At 29.4% G+C, this 23157-nt stretch overlaps 1 protein-coding gene across 1 annotated transcript in view; it reads right to left on the bottom strand.

Moving 5' to 3' along the window:
• The window catches only part of LOC118197491 (growth arrest-specific protein 2-like), a 163309-nt gene extending 140714 nt beyond the window's left edge, over positions 1 to 22595 (bottom strand). The window contains exon 1 of the mRNA XM_035369002.2: positions 22457 to 22595. The gene's annotated coding sequence lies outside the window, so the exon portion shown is untranslated. The remainder of the gene's footprint in view (positions 1 to 22456) is intronic.
• Between the last annotated feature and the right edge of the window lie 562 nt (positions 22596 to 23157).

Here is a 23157-nt window from a genome sequence, read left to right as displayed (position 1 = left end):
CCTAGATCACATAAAAAAATTACTTTAATATAAAATCAATGGAGGTAACTAGGTTCTTAAGTAATTTACATAATTACTTTCTTGTAAAAATATTACTAACACAAATAGAAACGCATCTCCTTACTGACACGAGAAATATGTACAATTGGTTTTTCTATTATTCTCATTACACTATCACAGTTTTAATCAAAACGGTAAATTAGAAATCTTCGAACTGTGAGGTTTGTTTGCCAGAGATTGTTATATTTGAATGTATGTCTAGATGAACCAAAGCAACAGATTTGAAAACAATATAATTGCTTTAATATCATTTGTCTTTATTTTTATTACTATATCTGTTCTACGCAATTTAAAGAATATACACATCACAATTTTTATAACACGGACACTATGAGTATAACTGATATAAGACATTTTTAACACCATGTGCTAATTTACGGAATAATTATTTCCTTTTCCGCTCAGCTAAATATTTTTTCGAATGAATTATTAATTGAATACGGATAATTATTAGAAACTAAGACCTAGAAAATGATTGAAAACTATTAAACAAATCTTTCCTGCCTGTTTACATTAACTGTTTATTTGTACCTTTAGCTTAAAATACATACAGTTCAGGGATATATCAGGGAATTTATTCCTTCACTAAACATGCGGAAAATATGTTTGCATTATATTCAAATACGCGTTTTCTAATATCGTCATAGCTTACAAACTCAAGCTGTCATAAGTAGAGTGTTTGGTAAATATGAATTCGTTTCCAAGAATTATTTCTTAACAGGTAGTCGACCTCTTTGGGAGGATTACAAAAACCGTACTGTGTGATTTTTCTGCTTATTTTCGATGTAAGTAAGTTATTTAAAATTACACATTTCTGCCTTTCATTTAGTTCACTTCCTATGTTATTTAATGAGCTAGTTCGGTATTTTAATAAAGGGCTAAATATAAGTAAATAAGTGCTAAAAAGGTGTCAGTATTTAAATATACGTCTTAAAAACTGGTATACTTATCCTATCTTTGAACTATTTGTCTTTGCATTAGTGACACCAGCAAAAAATTTTTATTACATTTCATTTTATAAAATGTTAAAATTTCACATTCTTCAAACACATATATTACACATAAAATTATGTTAAAATTTTTATGTGTATATATGTGTTTGAAGGATGCCATTATTAAAGTTGTTACAAGTTTAAAATATATCACACTAGTATAAAATATGAATATTCTAACTTTTTTTTTATCCCGATTACACCGATTAACTTTAAAGAATTAAATAGCATTACTTCCATGTATTTTTGTAATGGAGTCGTCCCGCTAATATCTTGGATTCCAACTAGAGAACTGCTAACTTCCTCATAAATTGCTCTTTATATATAAACAAAAATCTGAAAATTTTCAGATTTTACATTACATCCAAAGGGACGTTTTTGTTAAAGTTTTGTGTGTTACCTTTATTTACTAAATATCATGTTCCCTGTGTAACATGATATAAGATATACACGATATTCAATTCAACAGCAGTATTGCAGAATAATTTTAAAATGAGTATATCTTTAATTTCCGCGCGCTGGAGATAATTTTTTTTTTCGTACAACGTTTTCATAGCTCGATTTGAAAACGTTGAGTTTGTTAATAAAAAATTCTGTAAAGTGTTACAATCGATAAGAAAAATTCGATAAGAAAAATTCCAAATTACTGCTTCCAGATGCCCAATTTCAATCGAGGAGTACCGTTGTTTTATCACAGTGCGAGAAACATAGATACATTTATGCACATTCCTCATAATTTAATTTCTTTAAATATAACACAGGGCGATAATATTTAGTGGCAACAATTTGAAAAGTGATTCGCCGTTTACAGTGAATCGACGCGAAATGCCAAAACGAAATTAATAGCCCTTCTAGGCAAACGCCCTATGGGCTAAAAAAATTATGTCTCTGCAACACAAAATAAACTGCAATTACTTACAGAAATGTGAGTAGTATAAAAATACGGGTTCACCTGCACGCGGTGTGCAGTGTGGGCGTGGCCAACGACGTCACACAGAGGGCGGGACCAAAGGCAACGTCATCACACTAGTAGGCGTGGTTTCGAGTGGAGTTGAGTTGTTTTTAGATTGCTGATTGAGTTGTAGACCTCCTGCTTTTCATTTAAAGTTAGTTTTTTTTTTAAATTGGCAACGGGAAATATTTTCTGCATCTTAATTTTGATGATATAGCGATGCTGCCCTCTATTAATGAAAAAGTGAATTATATGTTTTAGAAATATATTTTTTAAGTCTGGTGTTAAAATTATTCAATGTGCGACTCTGAAAACAATGTAAAAGAAACAAATATAAAGAAAAGACTTTCCTTTAATGAAACTACAAGATAATTTTCTTTTTATTACTCAATTTTATTCTGATACTTTTATTCTTTCTAGTTTTCCATGAAACTTTAACTTATTTCTCAGGTTTTCTGTTCATAATAACATATTTATTTACTGTCATATTTTTTTAATACTTAACGTTTCTAATTTGTAATATTTTATTTAATTTCCACATACTATTTTTTTTTCATACCTTTCATACTATTTCAGCATACCCTGATTTTTAACTTATATATTATATTTCACAAACGTTCCCGCACATGCTGTTTATTTGTTACACTACTTAATTTTAGATGCAATTTCACACTTTTTTTAACGTTATAATGTTCAATATATTCTGAATTTTAACTTCATTTACTTTTTTTAAACCATTCTAGTATTCTATACACACTTTAACTTAGTGGTTTGAAATTCTATTTAAAAAGAAACGTTTATTTTTCGTGATCTTAGTTCTTTTACTAAATTTTCTACAGAATTTCTAATTTCTTTTACATGTTTAACAATATCTTCCTTACATTACCGAATATTTTTTTAAAAAACTTAAGTCTATAACTGTTAATTGCGTTTCTTACGTTCATGATTTCCCTTCTGTGTTTATATTTCTTAATTCTAGTTTAACTTATTTATTATAATGTTTTTATTTCTGTCTCATCATTCGTAATTCCAACATTTTATCCCTTTTTATTCATTTTAACGATATGGATTGTTTTCATTTACTCCATATTCAAATATTTCTTTACAATTTTTAAAATACTTGTTTTATTCTCCGATCATAATAGATCATCTACAGGTTTTACTCAGAAATTTCCATTCACAACTTTACAGTTTAATACCATTTATATCTAAATGCATTTCTTTCTCATATAGTTTTACGATCTTCAAAGTTTCTAACATCATGTTTAGTTTTAAATCCCTATTACCTTTATGTGTGTTGATAATTTTCATTTCTAATTTTACAACCACGTTCAGTGTTTCATCCACACATACCAAAATATTTCTTACATCTTCTGGTATTTAGTCTATGTCATATTTCAGTACTTCAAATGAATTTACACTGCTCACACTATTATTTTTTCATGTTTTAGAGACACTGACTATATTAATTTTACTATTTTTCATACACTAATTGCATCTATGTCAGCACTCATGATAAAGTAGCAATTGTTTTGCATCACATGCATAAAGAAATTCTTAAAACCAACTTTTTCAATATCGTATTCAAATTACTGTTTTCCAGATGGGAATTACCAGTATTCTTTGGTTTTACTCTGTTACATCTTTTTAAATTTTAACATCTTACTTTTAATTCTAACATACATCTTTCGAACAGTTTTTTCTTTTAATAATAGCCTTACCTTATTTGTTCAAATTAATTCTTTAATTCACCTTCTTTACTACCTTTCAATACCTTCATAATTCACTATGCAAACGCAATGTCTTTCACTGACATTCTGTTTAATAATACTACAAGTTTCCTTAATTGACAAAAAGCGAATCATTTCTCAGTTCAAAATAGAACTACTATATTTCGCACAAACATTACCTTCATCCATTCAAGACACCCCTTAACCTGTAACTGACGTAGCGATAGGAAAGGAGACTCTTATCATATGCTCTTTCGACATTTGAAGTTTCTAGAACTTCTTTGACAAGTATATCAATACCATCAGAAAATATACTTAACATTTTTACCCAGTTTAAAGGCAACATACTGTTATAAGAATGGTTTTAGTTAAATTTATAAGACAAATAAACACATTTTGTGCTAAATAGGCATAAACATTTAGATTCAGAATATTTCTTTTTAATCCGATGTAAAACTTGAATTTCATTCATGATACGGATTGTCTCTTGATTTTTTTGTTTACCTTACACTAATAGAAAATTTTTATTTTACAAGTTCAGCTTTTAACGAAATAGAAATAAAAACTACGATACACCTGGTGTTTTTAAGAAAAGGAACTTTGATATAATTCTGGAAATGTAAATGCTTTTAGAGTTTTTTTCTTTCAATAACGTTGATTTTCATTACTTTACTAACTTCAATAATTCTCTTATTAGCTAATATGAATGAAAGAAGATAGTCAAAAATGTGACACAGTATAATTCTTACGAACATACGTACCTTTACCAGCATACAGATATTACCGATTGAAATGAAGAAAGATACAGATATTTTACTCCAATCTACATTAAATTAAAAAAATATTTAAACTTTCATACATTCCAAAGAATAAACGAAAACTCAATAGATATTGTCATGTTTGTATATATGAGATAAAAGTTTTATGAATGGTATTTAAAGTAATGCTTAGAACTTCATAAAAGCGAACATTCACTATGTTAATACACATATCATCAGTTATTTACATAATTCAATGTAATATTAATCATTACATGTACTATATGCATATATATTTAAAGTTTAATTGTCTTACAATTGAATAATTAACTATTGAGAGAAAGAGGTTCATATCTTACACTATTTAATTCACATGGAACAAATTTTTCCATCAACCACATTGAACCGCGTTTATTAAATTCGCCAAAGCTCTTTTATTTCTGCATTTTCACACTCACGACACATTTTAAATGTAACTATTGATTACCATTTCAAACACCGATATCATAACTCAGTGTAAAACTACATCATAACTCATTTTTTCCCTACTAACTACAATTTTATATATTCAAGAAGTACATCTAAGACATGATCATTTTCTATGTTCTAGCAAATCGATTCAATTGCGAACATACTATTAAGACTTGCGATTTTAGAAGACTTGCATGTATTAACAATGTCAACGTTTCTTCGTTTTTGTAAGATTCGTATCAAACCATGTCGCATTCGAATGTGGTGTAAGAGATCACTTTTTCTTTTAAACACTTGTAAACAATGGATGCAATTTATAAGAAGAGAAGTATCATGCTGTTTCAAAACATCATCATCAGCATATTTCTGTTTCTTTTAACACCAGCAAAATTTAAAAAAAAAAAAAAAAAAAAAAAGGTTCGTGAGATTTTCTTCAAATTCTGTTTTACTTGAAAAAAATGTCCGAACATTCAATACGATGTAAAGATTCATATTGTTTTAAATTCTTATGCTCACTAAATATTTTTTATCACGATTTACTCTTAAAAGTAACTTTATAAGTTTTCATATCCTTTTTACATGAAAAGAACTTGTGATATTTTCAACACGAGTGAATCACTTGAAGCATATACTGCACTGTAAGCATACAATACTTAAAAAAATTGTTATAAAAAATAAAAATACATTCATTTCACCAAGAAGCTTTTCTATTTAAATACATTTATTTATTTCCAAAGAACAAGTTTCTGTATTATACATAAAATATACTTAGAATTTTCTTTCATTAGTTAATATCAAATTAACAACAATATCCATTTACTGATATTTGATATACATGTTTGCTTTAAAATTAAAACTAAAATTTCAATATATTTCTATTAAAAAAAAACATAAGGAAAAAAAAAATACTCATAACATCAACCAAAGACAGAAATTTAAATAGAGTAGCTGTACTTATATTAGTGCATTTTTATAATCTTCATAACATTTCGATTCAAAAAACCTATTACAAAATAAATGAAACATTTTTTTCTGCCTTAAAGAATCTCTTATATTTTTAAAATTAATACATAAAAATATATCTTCCCCAATATATTTAATTCTATCCTCAACACTTATTATAATGCAATCATGTCTTGTTTGTGAAGGATGATTTACAATACAACCTTCGCATTTATATAGCTTTTTTATCACTGAATTTAATTCAGTTTTGATAGAGTTTATGAGTTCTTTAAAAAGTTCATCATCATCACTTACCATATCCGAACAATTGTTTTTACATTTGATTTGCAACGGTAAAATAATTTCAAAAATACTTTTATATAAAGTATTAGATACATCAGGAATAATTTCTTTCAATTTTTTAAAAATATCACAGTTTACTTTTAGGTATGTAGGTTTTAGTTTAAAAGAATTTTCATCTTGTTTAAAAACTTGTTGAAAAATACACTCACCTTCTTTGTTGAAAACTACCAACTCATTATTACAAATGATGCTGGCAGTCGTATAGACCAGATTAAATTCATATATTTTTGAGGAAAATTCTTGCCATGTTGCAGGAGTTATAACAACACCGCGTGTAGTAGGGTATAATATTTTATTTTGTTCCACACATTCACGTAGATGAATGTTCATTCTGTTTTCAAACTGATTTATGGACACAAAATATCCCCAACCAAGAGTCCACTGTGCAATCAACTTCGAACTTTCTTTTTTCTGTTCTCGATTATTCGGCATGAAGATATTTTCAGGAACAGACTTCATATAGTGGGCAAACCAGTCATCCTCTGGAAGTTCATCCTCATTATCTTCCAAGCGTCGTTTTTTTGATTTTCGAAATTTTTATGTTTCGGAATGTGATACTAATTCTAGGATCTTTAACGTCAGGTTGAGAGGGTATTCCATGCATCCAAAATTGGTTCGTTGGGGGTTTCATTACAAGGAGAGTTCCACGAGTTAAGTCCACGCTTCGAGATGTGAAATTTCGCCTGGTAAATACCATTTGACGTTTTGCACCTAAACTGATGATAGGTATATCACTTTCAGGTTCGAGACAAGTTTCATTGTCTTTATGCGTTGAAATTTTCGCCACTCCGTCAGGATAATAGTTCAATAAAGCAAAATTATATTTTTTGCCAGTTATCGTTTCAACATAATCTTTTACATTTAGAAGAGTTTGAGTCCATGGTTCTGCACAAATGCTCGTTCCAGAGAATTCGTAACTAAGTCCTTCATCACCAAAACCGAGTACTTTTCTTCGTGGAACATACTGAGTCCCATTAATTTCAAAACTAATATTTTTAAAATCATAATTTGATAGTCCATCTAGCAAAATATCAGCTTCATTTCGTGAATAAAATTCTTCGTATAATTCCACATTTAACTCTGTATCACATATATTCCTCATATTCGCTTCTGAATCTAACGACAATTCTGAATGATATAGAAATACGTAGCATTCTTAAATAGCAAAAATTATCTAAAACATACATTAACGAAATGATTTCATCAACACTTATCGTAATACATTCTTGTCATGTCTTGTTTGTGAAGCCAGTCTTTCCGGCGTCATATGTGTAAAAATAATCATGATAGGATAGTGGGAAAGAGTTATACTGTCCTAATGTTGTTATTCTGAACCTCGATATTACATATATGCATAAGGAGAATCTTAAAAGCATCATCCACTTATCATGATAGAGTAATGGAAAATTTCTAAAACTCTGATAATCATACGCGAAAGAATGTATTATCTTAAGGTTGTTGTTGCTATTCCAAGTTTGGCAATACATACAGAAGTGAAGGAAGACCCTTGATAAGTGCTGCACGTTATCATGATAACGTGAAGTCTACTGGCTTCACAAACAAGACATGACAAGAATGTATTACGATAAGTGTTGATGAAATCATTTCGTTAATGTATGTTTTAGATAATTTTTGCTATTTAAGAATGCTACGTATTTCTATATCATTCAGAATTGTCGTTAGATTCAGAAGCGAATATGAGGAATATATGTGATACAGAGTTAAATGTGGAATTATACGAAGAATTTTATTCACGAAATGAAGCTGATATTTTGCTAGATGGACTATCAAATTATGATTTTAAAAATATTAGTTTTGAAATTAATGGGACTCAGTATGTTCCACGAAGAAAAGTACTCGGTTTTGGTGATGAAGGACTTAGTTACGAATTCTCTGGAACGAGCATTTGTGCAGAACCATGGACTCAAACTCTTCTAAATGTAAAAGATTATGTTGAAACGATAACTGGCAAAAAATATAATTTTGCTTTATTGAACTATTATCCTGACGGAGTGGCGAAAATTTCAACGCATAAAGACAATGAAACTTGTCTCGAACCTGAAAGTGATATACCTATCATCAGTTTAGGTGCAAAACGTCAAATGGTATTTACCAGGCGAAATTTCACATCTCGAAGCGTGGACTTAACTCGTGGAACTCTCCTTGTAATGAAACCCCCAACGAACCAATTTTGGATGCATGGAATACCCTCTCAACCTGACGTTAAAGATCCTAGAATTAGTATCACATTCCGAAACATAAAAATTTCGAAAATCAAAAAAACGACGCTTGGAAGATAATGAGGATGAACTTCCAGAGGATGACTGGTTTGCCCACTATATGAAGTCTGTTCCTGAAAATATCTTCATGCCGAATAATCGAGAACAGAAAAAAGAAAGTTCGAAGTTGATTGCACAGTGGACTCTTGGTTGGGGATATTTTGTGTCCATAAATCAGTTTGAAAACAGAATGAACATTCATCTACGTGAATGTGTGGAACAAAATAAAATATTATACCCTACTACACGCGGTGTTGTTATAACTCCTGCAACATGGCAAGAATTTTCCTCAAAAATATATGAATTTAATCTGGTCTATACGACTGCCAGCATCATTTGTAATAATGAGTTGGTAGTTTTCAACAAAGAAGGTGAGTGTATTTTTCAACAAGTTTTTAAACAAGATGAAAATTCTTTTAAACTAAAACCTACATACCTAAAAGTAAACTGTGATATTTTTAAAAAATTGAAAGAAATTATTCCTGATGTATCTAATACTTTATATAAAAGTATTTTTGAAATTATTTTACCGTTGCAAATCAAATGTAAAAACAATTGTTCGGATATGGTAAGTGATGATGATGAACTTTTTAAAGAACTCATAAACTCTATCAAAACTGAATTAAATTCAGTGATAAAAAAGCTATATAAATGCGAAGGTTGTATTGTAAATCATCCTTCACAAACAAGACATGATTGCATTATAATAAGTGTTGAGGATAGAATTAAATATATTGGGGAAGATATATTTTTATGTATTAATTTTAAAAATATAAGAGATTCTTTAAGGCAGAAAAAAATGTTTCATTTATTTTGTAATAGGTTTTTTGAATCGAAATGTTATGAAGATTATAAAAATGCACTAATATAAGTACAGCTACTCTATTTAAATTTCTGTCTTTGGTTGATGTTATGAGTATTTTTTTTTCCTTATGTTTTTTTTTAATAGAAATATATTGAAATTTTAGTTTTAATTTTAAAGCAAACATGTATATCAAATATCAGTAAATGGATATTGTTGTTAATTTGATATTAACTAATGAAAGAAAATTCTAAGTATATTTTATGTATAATACAGAAACTTGTTCTTTGGAAATAAATAAATGTATTTAAATAGAAAAGCTTCTTGGTGAAATGAATGTATTTTTATTTTTTATAACAATTTTTTTAAGTATTGTATGCTTACAGTGCAGTATATGCTTCAAGTGATTCACTCGTGTTGAAAATATCACAAGTTCTTTTCATGTAAAAAGGATATGAAAACTTATAAAGTTACTTTTAAGAGTAAATCGTGATAAAAAATATTTAGTGAGCATAAGAATTTAAAACAATATGAATCTTTACATCGTATTGAATGTTCGGACATTTTTTTCAAGTAAAACAGAATTTGAAGAAAATCTCACGAACCTTTTTTTTTTTTTTTTTTTTTTTAAATTTTGCTGGTGTTAAAAGAAACAGAAATATGCTGATGATGATGTTTTGAAACAGCATGATACTTCTCTTCTTATAAATTGCATCCATTGTTTACAAGTGTTTAAAAGAAAAAGTGATCTCTTACACCACATTCGAATGCGACATGGTTTGATACGAATCTTACAAAAACGAAGAAACGTTGACATCGTTAATACATGCAAGTCTTCTAAAATCGCAAGTCTTAATAGTATGTTCGCAATTGAATCGATTTGCTAGAACATAGAAAATGATCATGTCTTAGATGTACTTCTTGAATATATAAAATTGTAGTTAGTAGGGAAAAAATGAGTTATGATGTAGTTTTACACTGAGTTATGATATCGGTGTTTGAAATGGTAATCAATAGTTACATTTAAAATGTGTCGTGAGTGTGAAAATGCAGAAATAAAAGAGCTTTGGCGAATTTAATAAACGCGGTTCAATGTGGTTGATGGAAAAATTTGTTCCATGTGAATTAAATAGTGTAAGATATGAACCTCTTTCTCTCAATAGTTAATTATTCAATTGTAAGACAATTAAACTTTAAATATATATGCATATAGTACATGTAATGATTAATATTACATTGAATTATGTAAATAACTGATGATATGTGTATTAACATAGTGAATGTTCGCTTTTATGAAGTTCTAAGCATTACTTTAAATACCATTCATAAAACTTTTATCTCATATATACAAACATGACAATATCTATTGAGTTTTCGTTTATTCTTTGGAATGTATGAAAGTTTAAATATTTTTTTAATTTAATGTAGATTGGAGTAAAATATCTGTATCTTTCTTCATTTCAATCGGTAATATCTGTATGCTGGTAAAGGTACGTATGTTCGTAAGAATTATACTGTGTCACATTTTTGACTATCTTCTTTCATTCATATTAGCTAATAAGAGAATTATTGAAGTTAGTAAAGTAATGAAAATCAACGTTATTGAAAGAAAAAAACTCTAAAAGCATTTACATTTCCAGAATTATATCAAAGTTCCTTTTCTTAAAAACACCAGGTGTATCGTAGTTTTTATTTCTATTTCGTTAAAAGCTGAACTTGTAAAATAAAAATTTTCTATTAGTGTAAGGTAAACAAAAAAATCAAGAGACAATCCGTATCATGAATGAAATTCAAGTTTTACATCGGATTAAAAAGAAATATTCTGAATCTAAATGTTTATGCCTATTTAGCACAAAATGTGTTTATTTGTCTTATAAATTTAACTAAAACCATTCTTATAACAGTATGTTGCCTTTAAACTGGGTAAAAATGTTAAGTATATTTTCTGATGGTATTGATATACTTGTCAAAGAAGTTCTAGAAACTTCAAATGTCGAAAGAGCATATGATAAGAGTCTCCTTTCCTATCGCTACGTCAGTTACAGGTTAAGGGGTGTCTTGAATGGATGAAGGTAATGTTTGTGCGAAATATAGTAGTTCTATTTTGAACTGAGAAATGATTCGCTTTTTGTCAATTAAGGAAACTTGTAGTATTATTAAACAGAATGTCAGTGAAAGACATTGCGTTTGCATAGTGAATTATGAAGGTATTGAAAGGTAGTAAAGAAGGTGAATTAAAGAATTAATTTGAACAAATAAGGTAAGGCTATTATTAAAAGAAAAAACTGTTCGAAAGATGTATGTTAGAATTAAAAGTAAGATGTTAAAATTTAAAAAGATGTAACAGAGTAAAACCAAAGAATACTGGTAATTCCCATCTGGAAAACAGTAATTTGAATACGATATTGAAAAAGTTGGTTTTAAGAATTTCTTTATGCATGTGATGCAAAACAATTGCTACTTTATCATGAGTGCTGACATAGATGCAATTAGTGTATGAAAAATAGTAAAATTAATATAGTCAGTGTCTCTAAAACATGAAAAAATAATAGTGTGAGCAGTGTAAATTCATTTGAAGTACTGAAATATGACACAGACTAAATACCAGAAGATGTAAGAAATATTTTGGTATGTGTGGATGAAACACTGAACGTGGTTGTAAAATTAGAAATGAAAATTATCAACACACATAAAGGTAATAGGGATTTAAAACTAAACATGATGTTAGAAACTTTGAAGATCGTAAAACTATATGAGAAAGAAATGCATTTAGATATAAATGGTATTAAACTGTAAAGTTGTGAATGGAAATTTCTGAGTAAAACCTGTAGATGATCTATTATGATCGGAGAATAAAACAAGTATTTTAAAAATTGTAAAGAAATATTTGAATATGGAGTAAATGAAAACAATCCATATCGTTAAAATGAATAAAAAGGGATAAAATGTTGGAATTACGAATGATGAGACAGAAATAAAAACATTATAATAAATAAGTTAAACTAGAATTAAGAAATATAAACACAGAAGGGAAATCATGAACGTAAGAAACGCAATTAACAGTTATAGACTTAAGTTTTTTAAAAAAATATTCGGTAATGTAAGGAAGATATTGTTAAACATGTAAAAGAAATTAGAAATTCTGTAGAAAATTTAGTAAAAGAACTAAGATCACGAAAAATAAACGTTTCTTTTTAAATAGAATTTCAAACCACTAAGTTAAAGTGTGTATAGAATACCAGAATGGTTTAAAAAAAGTAAATGAAGTTAAAATTCAGAATATATTGAACATTATAACGTTAAAAAAAGTGTGAAATTGCATCTAAAATTAAGTAGTGTAACAAATAAACAGCATGTGCGGGAACGTTTGTGAAATATAATATATAAGTTAAAAATCAGGGTATGCTGAAATGGTATGAAAGGTATGAAAAAAAAATAGTATGTGGAAATTAAATAAAATATTACAAATTAGAAACGTTAAGTATTAAAAAAATATGACAGTAAATAAATATGTTATTATGAACAGAAAACCTGAGAAATAAGTTAAAGTTTCATGGAAAACTAGAAAGAATAAAAGTATCAGAATAAAATTGAGTAATAAAAAGAAAATTATCTTGTAGTTTCATTAAAGGAAAGTCTTTTCTTTATATTTGTTTCTTTTACATTGTTTTCAGAGTCGCACATTGAATAATTTTAACACCAGACTTAAAAAATATATTTCTAAAACATATAATTCACTTTTTCATTAATAGAGGGCAGCATCGCTATATCATCAAAATTAAGATGCAGAAAATATTTCCCGTTGCCAATTTAAAAAAAAAACTAACTTTAAATGAAAAGCAGGAGGTCTACAACTCAATCAGCAATCTAAAAACAACTCAACTCCACTCGAAACCACGCCTACTAGTGTGATGACGTTGCCTTTGGTCCCGCCCTCTGTGTGACGTCGTTGGCCACGCCCACACCGCACACCGCGTGCAGGTGAACCCGTATTTTTATACTACTAATGTGATAATCAGAAATTAAATACTATTATTAAAGTTGTTACAAAGTTGTTACAATTATAATTAATATAAAATCTGTTACAATTTTTAATAAATTCCGCATAGCTAAGAATATAAAACAAATAACATGATTTTTTTTAAATGTAGATGAATCTGAAAGATTGATGCTAATTTTGAAGACATTTTATCTGAGGGAACTTAACACTTACCTCTGTCTTCAGAATGCCTAATATTAAATTTGGCATATTTTCATTACCTCAGTAAGCATGGAAACAAAAAATGTACAGAATAAAAATACTTTGAATTCATATTTGAAAAGCTTTAAAGAGTACTTTAATTTTCAAAGTTTCTTTTCAATAATTATTTTTTCCAGTGTGATTTCATAAATGTAAACTGTTATAAATTTTGCATGCTGTTCAAACTTACATCCATGTACTGAAGTCCGGCTACAATTTTCGCAAATGTAAGTCGATATTGATAAAAGTGTTCTCATTATGTACATAAAGACAGAACTATTCTTTATGTACATCAAAATAAATAAATATATAAAAATAACAAATAAAAAATTAAAAATGGTGCAGTTCTATGTCTTCCGTTCTATTCGACCGATTGACGAAATTCAATTTGCGTCTTTCAAGTCTCAATAGCGCGACGTAGGATATACAGGGTGTTCGTAAGAAAACTTTCTGTTATATAAACTCCTACCGCCCTATTCTCTCAACCAATCGAAATAAAATGTCGGGTAATTTTATTCGAAGTTATGTGCTGGATATTGCGATGTTTCAAAATAATAGAGCTCTCCCGGTTACCGTTACAGTAAAAAAAAAATTTGAAATTTTCGAATGGCAGCACCTTTAAATAACAATACTTTAAATTTTATTTCGATTGGCTGAGGGGCTAGGCCGCTAGGAGCTAATACATAGGAAACGTTTTTATGACCCCCTATGAACAATGCTATATAGATTTACATATAGCATTGTTCTAACATACGTATTTTAACATAAAATCGGATCTTTTCTTTGAAATGACATCCTTCCCCCCCCCCCCCGTATTTCGATTCTAGACTCAAATTATACATAAAAGATAAAGTTTGTAAAATTTGATGCAAATTTTAAGGAGTAATTTGAAAATTTACCTTGGCGCACTTTTTTTACTTGAGGCAAGATTAATTCACTTGGCCAACTTCTCAGTTTAGGCAATCTATTTCACTTTCCCTTTCATTTTGTTTGTGAGTGGAAAAAAATGTTTGTTTCTTCTTTCTTGCATATACACATTTTTACTTTTATTATATTTTTTAACCACAGTTGTTATTTTTAGACATTTTCTTTATAGAGTTTTATTTTAATTATTTGAATTGCTCGGTTGAAATTGCGTTTTAGAAATAATTATTTTAAGAATTTCTAGTATTCATTCGGATTACGTATTTCAATCACGTTTATTCATATAGATGTTTTTTTTTAATTTGCTTTTATTTATTTGCACTGGAGTTCTTTCGAAAGAATACTAAGTGATCCAGTATTCGTCACGTTGCGTTTGAAATCTAGATTTTGCATTGAATGATAAAATATCGCAAAGCACGATTAATACGTTTTTCAATGGTCGTTCAGAAAATATATATAAATGAGAAAAACGTATAATCTGCATTTTAATTTAGACTGATAGACATACTAACAATTTCCAGAAGTTTGTTTTCATTGTGTCATACAATTTCATCTTTCTAGTTTGTTAAAACATTATCCATATTTCTGAATAAGTTCATTCACTTTGACTTACCTTCGAATTTCTAGTTCCGTCAAATTTCTAGTTCTAGTTCCGTTCAATGATTTCGTTAAAAACTTCGATTAATCGTAAATCGATTCAAGTAATCGAAATTTTAGTGTGTATTTACAATGTAGCAGTTAAGTAATCAGAGTGCATTAAAAAAATAGTAATAATAATAGTTGCAAACGACTTTACATTCATGCAACTTCCTGTCTTAAAACAAATACAGCATATAATTAAACAGAAGGCATGTAAAGGTCTGATTTTTTGGCATTGCTCTAAGAGTAGAATGTCACATTTCTTTAATCTCTTCCATGTTAGAATTTACATTAAATTACTAAGCTAGAAAAAATGTTTAAATTATGTTCAATTATAACCGTTTATAAAGCTTTCTTCTTATTCCACCTACTATAAATAAATTACAGTTGTATTTTAACTCTGTGTTACAATAAATCCCTAATAGCAAGAAGATTTTCAGAAATGCATAAAGAAACACAAAAGGCTACGTTTATTCGCTTTTATATTTTTTTCGACAGACTTTTTATTTAAAACTGCATATTACTTCTCTGGCAAATTTTCTGGATTAACTGATTTTTTACTCAAGAATTATACTGAAATCTGTACTATTTTTAATTATGATCCCTCAAAACCTTTTCCCCAAACATTTATTTCCAAAGTAACGATGTTTGGCTTGATTTCTTTATTTAATTAATTTTTAAGAATCAATTAACTTTAAAAGTCTAGTATTATGTACTTAGAATTTAGTTACGTTAACTACAGTTGATAACAAGGAGCACTCAAAAAGAAGTGTTACAGTTTAAATAAATAAACTCCATGGCAACAGTAAAAATTCAAGAAAGAAAAAAAAAAAAATAATAATGATTTACCTCATTAATTAACTCAGTTTTAGATTAAAATGGCAACAGTTTAAAATAGGAAGATTAACAGACTTAATTCTAAATGTAGAGAAATCTAAAAAAATTCGAAAGAAGTTGAGGAGGAAGGATTTATTACAGCTCTCTGGCAAGCCAAAAAAGAAAATAATAATAAGATATATTGCGTCCAAAGGGCCTGTTTTTTTTTTTTCCATTTACACACACATACATATTTCCAGAGCATTTAGGCTAATGTCGTTTTGGTCTAAAAATATTTAAAAACAGAATATCTTTAGAATGTCCGACAGACAGTCTCCCTCGCTGGAGATACAATTTTGTTTGCTAATCACAAATTCGTTAAAGTGTTACAAAATATGAAATAAACAATAAAACGAATTCGGAATTCCAAATTCGGGTTTCCAGGAACCCATATTCGGGTGGAAGACTACATCAATGAAAATTTGATTACTCTAGGTACAGTTTTTTTTTTTTTTTTTTTTAAATTTTTGTGCAAGAAAACACACATACATTCGTGCAGATTCTTCATTTTTTAATTTCTCCAAATATAATACAAGACGATAATATTGGGTGGCAACAATTTGAAAAGTATAACGGACATTTAACGTTTGAATCAAACGCAAAATGCCGTTTCGAGACTAAATAGCCCTTCTGGGCTTTAGAAAAAATGAAAAGCGAGAGAGAGTAAGATGCCTTTTATCAGGAAGTATCTGCATATAGTACGTAAACAGTTTGATATTGAAAAAAGAGCTATGTGATTGTTAGTAGTTGAATCACTGATGGCAGTCAATCAGCACAAAATTAACATACCATCAAATTCGTTCTTTATTTCCTTTTTTTTTTTTTTTTTTTTTTTTTTTTAAACAGAGAGAGGGGACTTGGCTCCAGCATTTGCAAAATGCTTACTACAATATATATAATAACATTAGTTAATAATCGGCACAACTTCCTAGATATTTCTATCTATTAAACTTTTTAATCATTCAATTATAATATTTATAATACTACACCCAAGAACAAACAGCTCCCATAGCCGGCTTTTTTTGTTTACAAACACAACCTTTTCCTCGCTTTAGTCACGTGTCAAAAGCGATGACATCACTACCCGGCGGGAGCGCACGTGACGGGATCTTCCTTGGAAGTCGAACCCTTCAACGACTTGCGTTTCAGGTGCGTTTCGAACCGAAACATAGCGGAATCGGGGCATTCGAGGGTCAATAACTCTCCGGGAAGATGTTATCGGGAGAAAATGAATCTTGAGAAGGAATTTCTGAATTGTTAACGTCGATGTCCGTGAGAGATTATTGTCTTACGGAAACACACCGTTTCTTCACAATGTAGGCCATCGTGGACAGTGCGATCTAGAATCGACAGTTGACACTGTGGACAAGGATAAAAAAATCGCTTCTCTGGTCTACAGATCATTTTTTTATGCAGTGGCTAATTAGGCCGAGCCCTAATGTCTACAATGGAATTGCAAACCGGAACTTGGAGCTGACACCTGTTGCAGGTCGAAGCATTAAATATCCCATTAATGACTGGGGGAGTAGAAAAAAGGAATTATAATTAAGTTAAAAATCTAAAATTAGATTCCTGTTTTACTTTGTACAATAAAAGAGTTGAGTTTTATTATACGATTTCCTTTGTCACGCATCATTTGTGAAGAAACTGTAACCTTAGTTTTTATATTTTCGTCGCAAACTCTGCGAATGGGTTGTAAATATTCTTCCGAATTTAAAAAAAAAAAAAAAAAAAAAAAAAAATTAAATTCATATGTATACAGCACCAGTTTTTATCAGAATATACTTAAATCAAGAAATAAGGACATATTAGAAGAATCTACGGACTAATGGCAATTACTTACTACTAAATGTTGAAGTTCGTCAGAATGCAAAAATATCAATAGAAAGCAAGTTGATAGCTTTTTGGCTCAAAACAGCGTTAGCCCAGAAGGGGTATTGGTCTCAAAACGGGATTCTGCGCTGAATCACTATAAAAGTTTGAATCACTTTGCAAACTGTTGCCGCCAAATATTATCGCCCTGTATTATATTTAAAGAAACTAATAGGGAAGAATTTACATGAATGTATGCATATTTTTCTCATTGTGAAAAACCAAAGGTATCTAGAACCATCAAAGTTTGAATAACGTACATTCTCCACTCAAATATGGACCCCTGGAAGACCGAATTTTGAATTTGTTTTATTATGTATTTCATATTTGTAAAACATTAATGAATTTTCGAACAAACTCAATGATTTCAAATGGATCAATGGCAACACTATACAGAAAAAAAAAAAAAAAAAAAACATTTTTATCCCCAGCGCACGAGTCCGTCTATCGGAAATTCTAATGATATGCTGCTTTTAAATATTTTATTGTGTATTTCAAAATTAAAAAAAACTTTTAACAGTTTTTGATTAACAAACTGAACAATTCAAAGCGAGCAAGCCTGTGCTAGGAAAAAAAAAAAATTATATCCAGCGCGCGAGACTATCTATCGAAAATTCTAAAGATATATTGTTTTAAAATAGTTTTACCCCAAAAGAGCGCTATCTCAAATGCGCTCGATATGCGTATGTGTATTTAAAGGGGAAAAACTCTCCTTTGGACGTAATATAAAATTTGAAAGCTTTCAGATTTTTTAAATACTTTTATTATTTAAGTAAGTATATTTAAATTATTCAAGAAACTTTTGAATTTTAGTTCTAAAATTTAACCGAAAGCATTCAGTTTCAGAAGTTCCGTTTTGTCACGGCCAGTGACAAAACGGAACTTCTAGTCAAAATTTTGTACTGGAACGGCCAGTACAAAATTTCGCTTGCAAAATCCTATTATAAAAAATAGCTTGTTCAAAAAAGATGGGGCGGTAAAGCTGAAATAATGTTTTACTAATGATGCATAAAGTACATAAAATAAATCGATTCCAATTTTTACAAAAGCATTGTGCATTTTTAAAAAATCTGATAGGATCTTTCTAGGATGTAAACATTCCTCCAGTACAGCGGTGTCAGACACCAGGGTACTTGAGTTCAAGGCCTACCCCTGTAGAATAATTAAATTTTAGAATTTTAATGCAAATAATCTGTTAGAAATCTAATTATAATTTTTTCAATAAATTTTGTGTGTTTAACAAGTTAAACAGTTCTGAAAGATAAGCTTGGAACTATTTAAGCAGAGTGCTATCTGAAGTTAGAGACCCTACGCTGTCGAGCTGGTGGGTAGGCGACAGAAGTAAATTATGACAGGTAATGAAAATCAAGGGTACTTCGAATCTAGTATGAGTATATGATGCACATTTCGTAATAATATTATCCGGAAAATGCAATGCAGAAAATACGTAAGGAAAAAAAATTAAATTAAATTAAATAAGCGAAGGATACAATGATGAAATACTAAACAATATTAAATGATATTGATAATAAAATTATAATTTTGCTGCTACGATATGATGTGCATTTTTGATGTACAAAAAACATTACCTAACACCCATAATCTACCTGATATATTCTCTACTACACCAACTCGACTTACTCGTCACTGCTTTTATCTCAAAATTCCAGTTTAATTGCAAAAGAAATATTATTTGACCGAACTACGCAAAAGAAAGTTTTAACGCTTCTTATACGATAATAAAATTTTATTAGTAATAAGAATTGAATTCTAATTCTTTTAACGCATGTACACTAGCGAGTGAAATCTGTCTTTAACAGCAAAATTAATAATTTTGATTTAAAACTTATCCAATATGCAGACAAAGGTTTCTATCAAAAATTAAAGTCTTTACTATTATGTACAATTTATCATTTCAATCCTACTCGATTTTAAAAATTAATAAAAAATAACAATAACGCATAAAGCAACCTAAAATTTAACAATATATATTGAAATCTAAGAGTTAAAATATTTTAAGATGAAAAAGGGCCTTTTCCAGAGAACACGGCAAATATTCCCGTTTACAAGCAAGAAACAGAGAAAGTAATTATGTACAGTAGTTAAACAAGTGTGTCAGAAATTGAATACGAGACGAGATTTCAATTTTCAATTTATTTTATTCTTGATCCGAAGTGAAAACTAGCTGTTAATGGCTATTATTAGGTTTTTAGCATTTTTCAGAAGGCTTTGAATCGCAAGTTAACAATGCATTTTTAGTTCCGCTTTCAAATTCCTTCAAAAGTTATAATTTTTAAAACTTTAGGATTTTTAAAGCATTACGGAAAGCTAAAATATCGAAAGTAACAGATCCATAACATATTTCTTTACCAATATATCATTTATTCTCTTACTGATGTGCTTACTCATCTTTTTTAGGCTCACGTGAAAAAATATACGACTGATATTATAAAGCAGAGGACTTTTATTCATTATGCCGTTTACACGACAAAGGAAGAATGCCCTGTGGAATACTTTTTAAGGGGAACTGGCTCGTATCCAAGTTACACATGGGAAAATCACGGAAACGTCCATGCAGCCATCCCGTTCGCCAGAACTCTAGCGGCAGACCGAATTATCAGTGTTCAGCGGCTTTTACTGCTCGGCCGCTGGTGAGGGCCTAAAGCAGTGGTTTTCAACCTTTTTTACACCATGCACTCCTTTCACCATTGCTAGAAGATCATTCCACCCTTCTTTCCAAAGCTCTAAAAATAAATATATATATTTATCTACATTTAGATGATTTTTCATCGTATTTTATAAATCAAGCAACAAAAAGTGTAGAAAATGCTGATAAATACCAAAACTTAAGTACAGGTTGTTTTAATATTCATAAGCTGAAATTAAATATTTAACAGATTAAAAAAAGGGTCATCGCCTCCCCTCTGAAAATATGAAATTCCCAGCAAAGGGGGAATTCTCCTCTGGTTGAGAGACTCTGTTACCAAGCAGGCATTATGGATTCGATTTCCGATTGCAGAACAAGCTACTCCACGAGGTCAATCGCACCACAAATACGAGACAATATTCCCTAGAAAGTTCCACACAAAGGAAGTGGTCCCTATAGCCAAATATCACTTTCGTTCTTTGTCGGACACATCGACTGCCTGTTATAGGGCTCATATACACTCCCACTTTTAATTGTATGAATTTTCCCATTCTCGATTATTATTTTTAAGTACACTACAAAAGTATCAAGTTCTTTCCCATAATCTAAAAATACACGCACACAAAAGATATAGTATATTTTTATAACTTCCTGAATCACAGATTTTAATTCCGTACAAAATATTCTTGACTGAAAATTTATTTAGTTTAAAAAAGAAGCCTTAATTGAGGAATATAATTTAAAACATAATGCAAAAAGCTTTAAAAATCGTTAACAGAAGAACTTCGATGAGACTGTTATAGATATTGAAATTTCTCACTCTTTTAAGTGCAGTGGTATACACATTTTTGATTTAATAAAAAAACACATTTTATACGCTGCACACATTTTTGATTTAATAAAAAAAACACAATAAAATAATAAAAAAAATTAAATTAAATAAAAAAATTAAGCCAGTATTTTTTTAAAAATAAAAACATAGACATTCAGTTTATTTGGATAAGGTTTACCTGATCACCTTTCCAAAGAAATGATATCAATTTTGCATAGGAATTTTGACATTTCCAGGAATATTCTTGCCTATTTACAATAACGTAGTAGTTTTAAAAATACTTATTTTATTAACATTTCAGAAAAGAAACTGTTATTGACTCTAATCAGTTCTAATATTTTATAATCATAGCATTCGCTGAAGTTTTAAAAAAATTGCAAAGTAAAATGTTTTCTTAAAACTGATCAAATCCTTAAAATTTAAAATAAAAACTGTATTTTTTAAACAAGCAAGCTATATACTACAAATGAGCTTACTTTACAAAGCTTAAATCAAAAATACAAATTAAAAAAAATGATTAAAATTTGCTTGGATCGAAATTGAATTTATATAGTTCCATACAATATTCTTAAGCAAAAATTCGTACCAGTTTGATCAAGGCCTGAAAAGTTTAATATTTACTTTCAATTCCCGCTCTAACTGCATTTTGAAATATTAATTTTACAACATTTAATAAACATATTTATACAATAAAATAAAAGTGCAATTACTTTAACTAATACATACCTTAACATAGTGCATTATAATAAATAGTATCAAGCTATCCCCGTGGAATCACACCTGATGCAACGGCATCTCCATCAGTAGTGAATCTGAGGAATATCATTTTCTCCGAATAACAATCTTAACCATTCATAAAACATCATTATCCTCCATTCGATTCAATTTTGATTATCGGATAAGTATTACCTTGGAGCCTTCCCTCGAAAAGCGTCCATCCGTCCCTCCCACAAGCGAAGAGGAAAGAAAGGGGGAGGGATAAGACCCCGGAAAACAACGCAATACAGCTATCCGTATGGCATAGAATTTATTGTCATCAATTATTAAGGTATACAGAGGAGAAAGACTGCAACTTACCAGATGAGAGAGAAGAGAAACCGGTACGTGATGAATATCCGACACCTATAGGATTGTAACTAGAGAAAAGGTGGAAGTCGTCTACTCTGGATCATTAACCATCCCCCTCCAACCATCAAAAGATGACGCCTGATGCAGCGCCATCTAACGGTGAGGTTTAGCATCACTGGCGAGAATCGGGGTTGCCCAAAACCTGAAGTAAATAAAAATAGTAAACGAATAATATTTTCTTAGTCATATTTTAATGCAGCGCTGTCTGAAGACCCATAAAGTAGGATGTCACACGTTACATTAAAAATAATAAGTTTCGGAAAACATAATTATTTTACGTGCATTTTCTTCATGTAACAAATTAACAAAGATAAATTTCTTAATTTTTGTTTGCAAGTTTCAAATCCTTACTTTTTTCTTTTGCCGTTACTGCAAAGTTGGTTACTTGTTTATTCTGCGTAGACTCTTTTAAAGACTTGGTTTGATTGCTTAGAATTTTAATTAGAAGACGAAAGAGGTAATATCAATAAAAATTTTAATTCAATAACAATTTAGTACACGATTTCAAGAAAAAAGGGAATGTAAATAGATATTTGTTATTGCTATTCCAATCGTATTTCTCGAAACTGAATTTTTGTGAATACATATATATATTTTAAGATTTAGTGCAAGAAAATGCAAAAGCAATGCAACACAAATGGCAGTACAAG

The sequence above is a fragment of the Stegodyphus dumicola genome, chromosome 5 (genome assembly GCF_044657685.1).
Source record: "Stegodyphus dumicola isolate Sdum_Otavi_A_Nest chromosome 5, ASM4465768v1".
Lineage (NCBI taxonomy): Eukaryota > Metazoa > Arthropoda > Arachnida > Araneae > Eresidae > Stegodyphus > Stegodyphus dumicola.
Note: the sequence above shows the minus strand (reverse complement) of the source record. Positions and strands in the feature narration are given on the sequence as shown.